This window comes from Sus scrofa, chromosome 3 (assembly GCF_054392235.1).
Source record: "Sus scrofa isolate SSC_HxYL_T2T_F1_AM1 chromosome 3, Sscrofa_HxYL_maternal_Yorkshire_Landrace_v2.0, whole genome shotgun sequence".
NCBI lineage: Eukaryota > Metazoa > Chordata > Mammalia > Artiodactyla > Suidae > Sus > Sus scrofa.
Window position 1 is genome coordinate 5,183,916 of NC_139385.1, and position 12,068 is coordinate 5,195,983.

The window sequence follows — 12,068 nt, forward strand, 5'->3', positions numbered from 1 at the left end:
AGACCCACTGTGCAGCACTGGGAACTAGACGTAATATCTCGTAATAACCTCTAATGGAAGAGAATGTTAAAAAAGAATATATATATATTTATATACATAAGAATGACCGAATCACTTTACACCTGAGACTAGCACAACCTTGTAAATCAACTATATTTTAACAAACGTTAAAAGAAAAAGATCAGGAGTTCTCATGGTGGCTTAGCAGGTTAAGAACACGGCACAGCGTCTGAGAGGATGAGGGTTCAATCCCTGGCCCTGCGCAGTGGGTTAAGCACTGGCACTGCTGCAAACTCCGGCACAGGTCACAGATGTGGCTCCGATCCGGCGTTGCTACGGCTGTGGCATAGACCCCAGCTGCAGCTCTGATTCAACCCCTAAGCCAGGAACTTTCACATGCCGCCAGTGTGGCCATAAAAAGGAAAAAAAAATAAGAAATACATTTAGAAGATGTTTCAAAAAGATCTGGGACTCTGTCCTCGGTGTCTTACAAAACAAGCAGCCAGTCCAGGCTGTGTTGAAAGAGCCGGGAGCTAGGAAGATTTCGGTAGGACGATAAGGGCTGGCACGTTCTCTGAAATTTAGCTTAGCTTCCTCATCTGTAAGGAACTGTCCATACCTGCCTTTCAGGAATGTTCTGAGCTGTGAGATACACAAGGACTTAACATGCAGTTCAAGTGTACAGGCTGTGTATGGCTTTTCACATGAGTGAAATAGGCAAAATGTTAAAAATGACTAGCTTTTATTATTTTACAAGATGGGATGTTGTATTCCCCGGTCAGCAATGTTGGATGGATAATAAAACGAAGGCATACAAAATTCATAAATTGGTATATCCCAAATCCACAGAATTTATTTTTTCTTCCCTTCCTTTTAGCAAAAACTACATAACGTTATGATAACATTTTCACATAATTAATGTTCCACTGTCAATAATGAGCCCAAGGAGTTCCCGTCGTGGCTCCGTGGTTAACGAACCTGACAAGTTGCCATGAGAATGTGGGTTTGATCCCTGGCCTTGCTCAGTGGGTTAAGGATCCATAAGCTGTGGTGTAGGTCAAAGATGCGGCTTGGATCCCGCGTTGCTGTGGCTGTGTTTGTAGGCCAGCGGCTGCAGCTCCGATTGGACCCCTAGCCTGGGAACCTCCATGTGCCGCAGGTGTGGCCCTAGAAAAGGCAAAAAGACAAAAGAAAAATAAAAAAGAACCACCAAGTTAAACATCCTTAGCACCTGACCCAGCCATCCCATCCTGGGCATTTTTTTCCCTCTTAGAGATTTGCTTTAATTACTCAGTGGAATTGATAGCAAACAGCTATTAGTCCATTTGCACATAAACCGTCAGCTGGCTGGGTCCGGGTGGGCTTTGTAGAGCCCTGCAGGATGAAAAAGTCAATGTGCATTGACATGTGGGCCAAGCTTTCCGAGCCACCAGTGCATTCTGAATGCACGGGCTGCCCCCTCCTCTTGGACAGACTGTGTTTAGCACCGTGGAGTCCTTCGCCGGCTAGGAAGCCCCGTTTTCCACAGTGAGCTCTCTGGTGCAGGCTCTGTGATATATGCCGTCCTTTTATGCTTATTATTTCTTCACCAGTAATGTGGATTTCATTCATGAGCCAGTGAGTTAATTAATAGCTTTCATTCTTCATGCCCGGTGTGTAACAGGTACTCCATAAAAATTTATTGCATGTACGATAGACTACCATTATTTGGATAACCTGTATTTTAAGTTCTGCGATGTCTTTTTGCTGGCATGTCTTTTCTACCTTCATGCAGGTAACTTGTAGGGAATCTATGCTGTTTGCATTTGAATGACTCGAATATCTTTTAGTTCCACGTAGATATGACACGAAGAAGCACAAATGGGTCTCAAGTATTGCCTGTTTCAGAAGCCTCCAGTCCGTACGATGAAACCCATGTCAAGAATTTAGGCAGATTAACTTGCGTGGAAAGAGTGTATAGAAAATGCTGGGTAGTTTGGATAGAGCATTATTAGAGCGGTGTGTTCAATGGTAATAAATTTTTTTGTTTGCTTTTTTAGGGCCGCACCTGCGGCATATGGAGGTTTCCAGGCTAGGGGTCGAATTGGAGCGGCAGCTGAAGGCCTACACCCCAGCCACAGCAACGCGGGATCCAAGTCGAGTCTGCGACCTACACCACAGCTCATGGCAATGCCCGATCCTTAACCTGCTGAGCGAGGTCAGGGATCGAACCTGTGTCCTCACAGCTGCAGATTTGATTCCATTGAACCTGAGTCCTCATGGATACAGATTCCTTTCCACTGAGCCACAACGGGAACTTCTGAACTGTAATAAAAAATTTTGATGTTCTGTTTCAATTTTCGGTAGCAAATAAATGCGTGTATAGAGGATCTTATTTTAAAAGTTTATTATGTAAATCAGAGTTCCCCTTGTGGCACAGCAGAAACAGATCAACTAGCAACCATGAGGTTGCAGGTTCAATCCCTGGCCTCGATCAGTGGGTTAAGGATCGGCCGTTGCCATGAGCTGTGGTGTAGGTCACAGACACGGCTCAGATCCTGAGTTGCTGTGGCTGGGGTGTAGGCCGGCAGCTGCCGCTCCAATTCAACCCCTAGCCTGGGAACCTCCATATGCCTTGGGTGCAGCCCTAAAAAGGCAAAAGACCAAAAAAAAATTTTTTTAAATAAATAAAAGTTTATTCCATAAATGAATAAGGGATGTTCTGAGCGTTTGGGTGAATTCCCCAAGGTCAGACAACCGGAAAAGTCTGAGCGAGGCTGAGGTCCTACGTCTTCTGATTGTGTATTTGTTCAAGGTCATGTCTAGGTCATGTCTAGATAAGAACGTTCAGGGCTTCTGGAGCTTGAGAACGATCTCCTAGATTTGGACCTGGCTCTGAGGTCTGTGGTCTCCGGAACTTTTGGGTGACAATGCCATCGGCCTTAAAGATTCTCTTAGTGGATGGTTTTCCCCAGGGGTCTGAGAGTCTTACCTGCCAAATTTATGAACACCCCCCCACCAAGAGCACCCGAATCTTGGGGAAGAACACACAGATAAGAAGAGGGTGCCTGGGAGTGAGAGCTGTGGCCCCTCTCAATATGTTGGGTTTCGTTGCAATTTCTCCTTAATTAACTCGCTTAGTCTCCACTAAGCGTTACCTCCAGCCCATTGGTAAGTTGAGACGGAGATGCTCACATTTCTCGTTCATGAAAAAATCAGCCTTCGACAGCGTTTTGTTTCTTTTCTCCTCTAACATTTCATATGTGCCTGAGCAGTTTGGGGCTCTCCTCATATTGTTTGTTTTTTTTTTTTTTTTTTTTTTTGGTCAAAAATTGATACAATGCCACACCCAGACCAACCAAATCACAATACATCTTGGGTGGCGATCTGATGGCACTATTATTTTTTTTATTGTTCGATACGCGTGCCATAAAACATCCCATTTAAAATCGTAAAGTGGGGGAGTTCCCTTGTGATGCAGCAGGTTAAGGATCCAGCATTGTCACTGCAGTGGCCCAGGTCACTGCTCTGGTGTATGTTCGATTCCCAGCCTGGGACTTCCACATGCCACAGGGGTGGCCCCCCCTCCCCAAAAAAATTGATTCATTGATCAAATAAATCACAGAGGTGGGGAGATAGCACCGGTTTTTACTGAGAAATGCTCGGGAACTTTTTGGCAAGAGGTCCTTGGATGGGGGAGGCTCTGGGAGACGCTGCGCTGCTGACAGCGGCTGTGTCGGAGCAGGTGGTGGGGGTTGTGATGGGTGTGGATGTTTATATGGGGTGGGAGGGAGGCGCTGCCTGGAATCCTGATCCTTCCGTGGGGGAAGCTGGGTGGAAAAGCAATACCGTATAGTAGTTTTAAGACATTGCCAACGTGTTTGCCAAAGAATTTTAAATTCAGGAGAGAAAACATGTTGAAAAGTAACCGAAGTGTCCTCGAGATCTTATCAGCCCTTGGGCGACACATTCCTGTTCACACAAAGAAAGCGACTCCGGCAGGAAAGAGAGTTCCAGTCCCTCCGTTCCAGTCCCGCAGCATCCTCACCAGCACTGGGCAGTGGTCGGTCTTTTGTGTAATTAGGACATTTTCATTGGCGTGCAGGTGTCGCGGTTCTTATCTGCATTCCCCTGTTGTCGATGGCGTTTGGCATCTTTTCTGGGGCTCACGCTGTGGACTGAATGTATCTCCCCGAAATTCAAACGTCGAAACACTATCCCCGGTGTGATGCTATGAGGAGATGGGGCCTTTAGCAGGTGATGAGGGCTTGAGGGTGGGGCCCTCATGGGTGAGATTCGTGCCTTTATACAAGAGACCCCCACGGAGCTTCCGTGCTCCCTTCTGCCCTGTGAGGACACCTTGAGAAGGCGCTGACTGTGAATCAGGCCGAGGGTTCTCACCAGACACTGACGCTGCCAGCGCCTTGATCTTGGCTTTCCCAGCCCCCAGAACTGTGCGACATTTCTGTTGTTGAAGCCACTCAGCCTGTGGCGTTCTGTCATAGCAGCCCAGATGCACCACGATGGCTTATTTGCCATCCATATTGAGAAATACAGGCATACCTCATTTTATTATGCATCGCAGATATTGCATTTTTCCCCGGATTGAATGTTTGTGGCAACCCTGCATCAAGCAAGTCTAGTGGTGCTGTTTTTCCAATAGCATGTTCTCACTTCATGTCTCTTTGTCACATTTGGGGAATGCTTACAATTTTCAGACCTTTTCACTTTTCCTGTCTTTGTCCTGGGGATCCGAGACCCGGGATCTCCGATGTCACTGCCACTATGACCTGCTGAAGCCTCGGATGATGGTTAGCATCTTTTTAGCAATAAAGCATTTTTTTTTTTTTTTTGGCCACACCCGCAGCATGCAGAAGTTCCCAGGCCAGGGATTGAACCTGTGCCACAGCAGCGACCTGAGCCACGGTAGTGACAAATGCTCGATCCTTAACCCACTGCACCACAAGGGAACTCCAGCAGTAAAGTGTGTTTATTTATTTACGTAGTTTTCATTTTTTTCAAGTTTTATTGAAGCATAGTTAATTTACAATGAAATACTTTTAAATTTAGGTATGTATGTGGTTTTTTTGACTAGTGCTATTGCATACCACATAGACTTCGGGACAGTGTAGACAGCACTTTTACATGTGCTGAGAAACCAGAATGTTATTATGACCCACTTTATTGCAAGATTTGCTTTATTACAGTGTTCTAGAACCAAACCAGCAGTATCTCGGAGGTATGCCTGTAGTTTTGGGGGGTTTTTTGTTTTGTTTGTTTGCTATTTTAGGGTCACACCCATGGCACATGGAAGTCCCCAGGCTAGGGGTCCAATCAGAGCTGTAGCTGCTGGCCTACGCCCCAGCCACAGCACGCAGGATCCAAGCTGCATCTGCCACCTACACCACAGCTCAAGGCAACGCCAGATCCTTAACTCACTGAGCGAGGTCAGGGGTCGAACCCACATCCTCATGGATCCTAGTCGGGTTCGTCAACTGCTGAGCCATGAAGGGAACTCTGGTATGCCTGTAATTTTAAAGATAGGATCAATAACAGCTTATTTGTACGCCAATGAGAAGGGTTTATTAGGCCACGAAAAACCAATCGGGAGGGAGCGAGAGTGAGTGGAGGCACATCCTGGAATGGTTGAGCGGGGATGGGGAGCTGGCTTAGGAAGGACAGGGGAGATCATCTTACAGACAAGGAAGGGTAGGAGGCAGAGTTTGTGGCGTGCGGATGCTGGTAGCAGGTGGATGGGGTCGGGGGTGGGCAAAACCTCTCTTCTGAGCATTTCCGTTTTCTCAGTTGAGAAGCAACTTCCCCTGCGGAGGAGGAGGATGTGTTGGGATTGGGGATGGAAAGAGTGACTGGGGGAGAGAGACACACACACACACAGAGAAAAGACTAGAGATGCCCAGTGGGGTTTCCCGGCCGGAATTTACTTCGTGAGACATTTCAGGCTCCAGTGACCTGCAAGATGCTGCAGGCAGGCAGCGTCTGTAGTCCGACACCAGTGGATCTGACCCGGGATTCCCATTAACCAAATTTGGTGTCATCATGACCCAGCCACCTGATCTAGTCACCTGGAGCCTCTTTGTCCGTGCCGAAGGTCTTTTTTGGCCAGTGGCAGCACAGCTGAGCAGTATGATTCTTCAGGGCCTGCATAATTCATGCTTTCGACCTATGCTAACGAGAACGTTGCCCAAAAGCCTGCATTATTAAGCACCCGGGTGCGATCTGGGCGGATGCTGTCTAGAAAACCAGGACACGGTATGAGTTTTCTGGCTGGTTTTCCTCCTTAAGGGAGGTAAGCCTTTCCTAACGATTCTCAGTTGCCCCCCAGATGAAAGATGGTGAGGCCCAGGGGCATTAACGTCTCACAGAGGAGAAAGAAGGACCCCGGCTACTTAGAGAAGGAACGAGGCCCACCTGGCCTGAGAGTAAGCACTTTTTAAAGCATCATGAAGTTCGTGGGTGATGGCTACACCGTTCCCTTAGTTTGTCAGGCCCAGGCAGGGTATTTTGTTTGTTTGTTTGTTTGTTTGTTTTAGTAGAAGCATGAGTCAGGAGGTCCCTGGTGGCTCAGGGGGTGGTTAAGGATCCAGTGTTGTCACTGCTGTGGCTCTGGTGACTGCCATGGCGAGGGCCCTATCCCTGGCCCTGGAACTTCCACATGCCACAGGTGTGGCCAGCAAAAAGAAAGACGAATCACTTGTAGCAAGCTAAGAAGATTAAATTTGGATATAAGACATACTCAGCAATGCCCTAGGAATCCACAAGGAGCTGGATTCAGCATTTGGACAACACATTGCATTTAGAGAGAGTGAGGTTAGCTGTGTATTTAAGTAAATAGATAATGACAACACTGAAATCCTTAATTCTTTTATTCATTTTTGGAAACCAAAATGAATGCACATGTCTAGATGCCAGGTAAATGTGCCAGTTTTAAAATCTGGCACCGTTTTAAATGGTCTGATTGTCTATTTTTTGTTTTCCATTTGGATAAATTTCTTAATTGCTTTGGTCCCATAACTGTAGGGCAATTTAAAGACTATTCATGAATATTATATATATTTATGCAAAATTCTAGGACTAAAATTTTCCAGATAAATGCTATTACGCTTTCCTGATTTGTATACAAGAATTTCTAACAGTGTTGGATGCTATTAAAAGAGTGTCATATGCATGCTGAAGCATTTACAGGTGAAATGGCGTTCTGTCTAGGATTTTTTTTTAATCCAGTATAAAGTGTGGAGGAGGAAAGATGAATAAATGGAACAAAAATATTTATGGATGATGGAGACACAGAAGTTAGAGTATTCTCTCTCCTTTTGTGTCTGGAAATTTATAGATAAAGTTTAAAAACAAATCATAAGATCCTCTTCTAAACTGAATTTGGAAACGCACAGGTTTTACTTTCTGAACTAAAATTAAAATGTACATGGAGTTCCCACTGGGGCACAGCAGGTTAAGGATCTGGTAGTGTCTTTACAGCTGCGTGGGTTCGATCACCAGCCCAGCATAGTGGGTTAAGGATCTGGTGTTGCCACAGCTGTGGTGTAGGTCGTGGCTGCAGCTCAGATTTGATCCCTGGCCTCGAAACTTCATGTACCAGGAGTGTGGCCAAAAAAAAAAAAAAGAAAAGAAAAGATAAAACAACCTTTCATGTGTTCCTCTTTCTCTGACCTCATGTTTCACTAGTTTCTGACAGACCAAAATGTTTTGTGTGTATCTTTTTTTTAGATACACCACCTCCCAGCATATGCGAAGTTCCCAGGCTAGGGGTCGAATTGGAGCTGTAGCTGCTGGCCTACACCACATAGCAATGCCAGATGCTTAACCCACTGAGCAAGGCCAGGGATCGAACCTGTGTCCTCATGGATACTAGTCAGATTTAGTTCCACTGAGCCACAGGGGGAACTCCCCCAAATTAAGATAAAGCAGGATCTCAAAGAGATATTTGTGCTCCCACGTCCATAGCAGCGTTATTCGCAACGGCCAAAATGTGAAAGCCACCCAAGTGGTCCATTCATACAGTGGAATATTATTCAGTCTTAAAAAGAAAGGACATTCCGACACGTTACAATGTGGATGAACCTTGAGGACATCATGCTAAGTGAAATAAACCAGCCACAAAAAGACAGACACTGTATGCTTCCACTTATACGAGGTACTTACGTGAATCGTCAAAATGACAAAGACGAAGCAGAAGGGCGATTGCCAGGGGATGGGCGGAGGGAGGGAGTGGGCATGATTCTTTCACAGGTGTGGAGTTTCAGGTTTATGAGACGAAAAGCGTTTCAGGGATGGATGGTGGTGATGGCCGTGCCTAGATCCCAAAAGGGTGGGAGAGAAACTCTAAGACCCCTTGAGGCCCCGTCTGGGAACTCGAATACACAGCTTCATTTCTACTGCGTTCTGCTGGCTCAGGTGAGTCGTGAGCTCGTCCAGTCTCTCCTGCTGACGGAGAAAGTACAAATGAGTGGCGGCCATTTTTAATCAACATCTGTCCAGAGTGCCCGTCGTGGCTCAGGGGTAACGAATCCGACTAGGATCCATGAGGATGCAGGTTCAATCCCTGGCTTCGCTCAGTGGGTTAAGGATCCAGTGTTGCCGAGAGCTGTGGTGTAGGTCGCAGATGCAGCTCGGATCCTGTGTCGCTGTGGCTGTGGTGTAGCTGGCAGCTGCAGCTCTGATTCCACTCCCAAGGTCTGGGAACTTCCATGTGCTGCGGGTGAGGCCCTAAAGACACACACACACACACACACACACACACACACAAACACACTATCCACCCATCCTTGGAGTACATAAATCATGTTTGCAACTTTTTTTTTTTTTTTTTGTCTTTTTGCTATTTCTTTGGGCCACTCCCACGGCATATGGAGGTTCCCAGGCTAGGGATCGAATCGGAGCTGTAGCCACCAGCCTACGCCAGAGCCACAGCAATGCGGGATCCGAGCCGCGTCTGCAACCTACACCACAGCTCAGGGCAACGCCGGATTGTTTAACCCACTGAGCAAGGCCAGGGATCAAACCCGCAACCTCATGGTTCCTAGTCGGATTTGTTAACCACTGCGCCACGACAGGAACTCCACATTTGCAACTTAATGCCGATCACGAAGTGGTCACATCTTTGGAACCTACCTTTGTAACCACAGCAAAAGTTCCCAACCCCGCTCCCTCCTTCCAAAGACAGTCACTGTCCTCACGGCTAAATCCTAGTTTAGTTGTAAAATTCATGTAAACGTAATAGACGGGATGTGTTTTCTGTGTTACGCAGTATTGTTTATACCTCTGCGATTTATCCAGGTTGTTTCATGGCCCAGGATTTCGTTTATCTTCATTGCTGTCCTCATATTCCGCGACACGTGTCCATCCTGTGGTTATTCGGATTATTTGGGTTGTTTCCAGTTCGGGTCGTTACAAATAACGCCTCATTGCACATCTTCTACCTGTTTTCTTTGTGTGTGTACACATTTCTTTTGGGTATGTACCTAGGAATAGAATTACAGGATCATAGAGTTCATTTCAGCAGATAATGAAATGTTTTATTATTATTATTATTATTATTGCTTTTTAGAGCCGCACCCGAAGCATATGGTAATTCCCAGGCTGGGGGTCAAATTGGAGCTATAGCTGCCGGCCTCCACCACAGCCACAGCAACGCGGGATCTGAGCCACATCTGTCACCTACACCACAGCTCATGGCAACACGGGATCCTTAACCCACTGAGTGAGGCCAGGGATTGAACCTGCGCCCTCCTGGTTACTAGTCAGATTCATTTCCATTGAGCCACGATGGAAACTCCCAAGGAGTTGTCAGTATTTTGGATTTTAGCTCTGTGTGTGTGTGTGTGGTGTCTCATTATGTGTTCAGTTTGCATTTTCTGGATGACTAATAAGGGTGAGTAAGTTTTCAAATGTTACTTAACTGTCTGGACATCCTCTCTTCTTAAAAGTCCATTCCTGTTTCTTGGAACAGCATAGGCAAAGGCTCAGAGTCGTGAAAGAGTGTGTGTGGTGAACTGAAGTGATGCGGCCGTACTATAGCGATTCTCAGTGACATCCGCCAGAGGACCTCTGGCCATGCCTGGTGACATTTTTATTTTCACGACCGGGGAAGGGGGGTGGTTACTGGTCCCTGGTGGGTAGATACTTCTGTACATCCTACAATGTGTACAACAAACTCCCCTCGACACAAAATTTCTCAGCACCAAATACCAGTAGTGCTAGGGTTGAGAGTTCCTGAAGTAGTAGAAGCCCCCTGCACAATGACAGGACTTGGCAGGGCCAGGGAGGGGGGTGGCGGAGAGGAGGCATAAAACCCCAAGAATGACTGAGGCTCAACTTCCTACCCCCATTATAGGATGGAAGGGGCCGGGGTCTAAATGAGGTCCATTGATGAAAAAAAATGTGTTGGGCGTTCCCTGTGGCACAGTGGGTTGAGTATCTGGGTTGTCAGCGCAGTGGCTCTGTTTGATGCTGTAGCACCGGTTTGATCTCTGGCCTGGGAACCTCCACACGCCATAGGTGCAGCAAAAAAAAAAGGGGGGGGTGTTTCTTGCACATCTGAGCTTGTGCACTGGGCTTTAAACTCACTAAGCTCTAAACACTTAGTGGATAACCACTAAAACATATTTCTTTGCAGCCTTTTCTCTCTATGTGGTGGATTTGTATTGTGTCCATTTAGCTAAGCAGGAGTTTCCCAGAATTCTCCGCCCTGCGCAGTTCCACGTTAGGATGGGCAACAGGAGACATTCTGCCTGAGATGTGGAGGGAGGAGGTGGGGCAGCAGGTGTCTCTGCTCTGCCCGAGGAAGGTCGATGCCGGGCCCCAGGGGATGAGGCAGCAAGGTGTCACCTGCTCCTCCAGAGGCTCCTTCAGATTTTCTGATGCGCAGTCAGGGAACAGGTGCCTGCTTAGCTCCAGGGTGGAGGAGGGGCACCGGCTTCTCCCGCACAACCCCTCTACCACTGAGGCTGGAATTCGGAGGCAGCAAGCGTCTGATCCTGGGTCCAGGGGTCTGCGCAGGTCCCACTTTCCCCTTGCCTCCCTCAGTTCATGGCCACCTTTTTTTCCCAACTGACTGCCTGGCTGACCTCTGGCTCCAGCGCCAGACATGGAAACAAAAGCTTCCTATACACTGTGTAACCAGTTCTCACAATTGTATCAGATGAAATTCCTGCAACTGACAGACATACGAGGTATGCGCGTATATTTTTTACATTTACAGAATGTGTTTCGCATAGTGCCTCGTCTCGTTTTACCGTTTATGGTGGGTATTTTCCCATAGCCTTAAGTATCCTGTGGACCCTACTTTCACTTGGCATGGCCCATCCCTTAGCCAGTCCCCTCACCTTGGACATTTAGGTGATTTCCAGTGGCTGAGAGAAACAGTATCGTTGGGTCCACCCATAATTGTTGTTTTTCTCCCTGCCTTGCTTTAAAATTAGGTCTTCCCTGCTTCCTGGCTCCAGCTTTTCTGATAAGTAGATCCTATCTTTGCTTCTCTGAACATAACATATCTCTTTTCTCCAGCTGCTTTTAAGATTTTTCTCTTTATCTCTTTATTGTAATGTGCTCCTTTTTTTTTTTTGGTATTTATTTATGTCATTTTAGGGCCGCACCTGCGGCATATGGAGGTTCCCAGGCTAGGGGTCAAATCGGAGCTCTACAGCACAGCCACAGCTTCTCGGGATCCAAGCCACATCTGTGACCTACACCACAGCTCACGGCAACGCTGGATCCTTATCGTCCTCTTTTTTTTTCCCCCCTAGTCAGATTCATTTCTGCTGAGCCATGATGGGAACAAAGACATCTTAAAAATGAGTGAATACCCACATTATGTTGTTGGAACGCAATTGAAAATTTACAAAGTGTTTTGTTTTGTTTTGAGCTTCTGGGAAGAAAATCCACCTTATAGGAATGTCCACAGTCTCTTTAGGAGTCATGTAGTTCTGAGCAGAGAGGTTTGCCTGTCACAGCAAGGCCTGTGGTGACAGTCCTGTCCCCTGCCTGATCGTGCTGGTCTTTTTATTTTGCCATGACCGCACATGCTGGGAAATTCCAGCTTAGCTCCACTGACG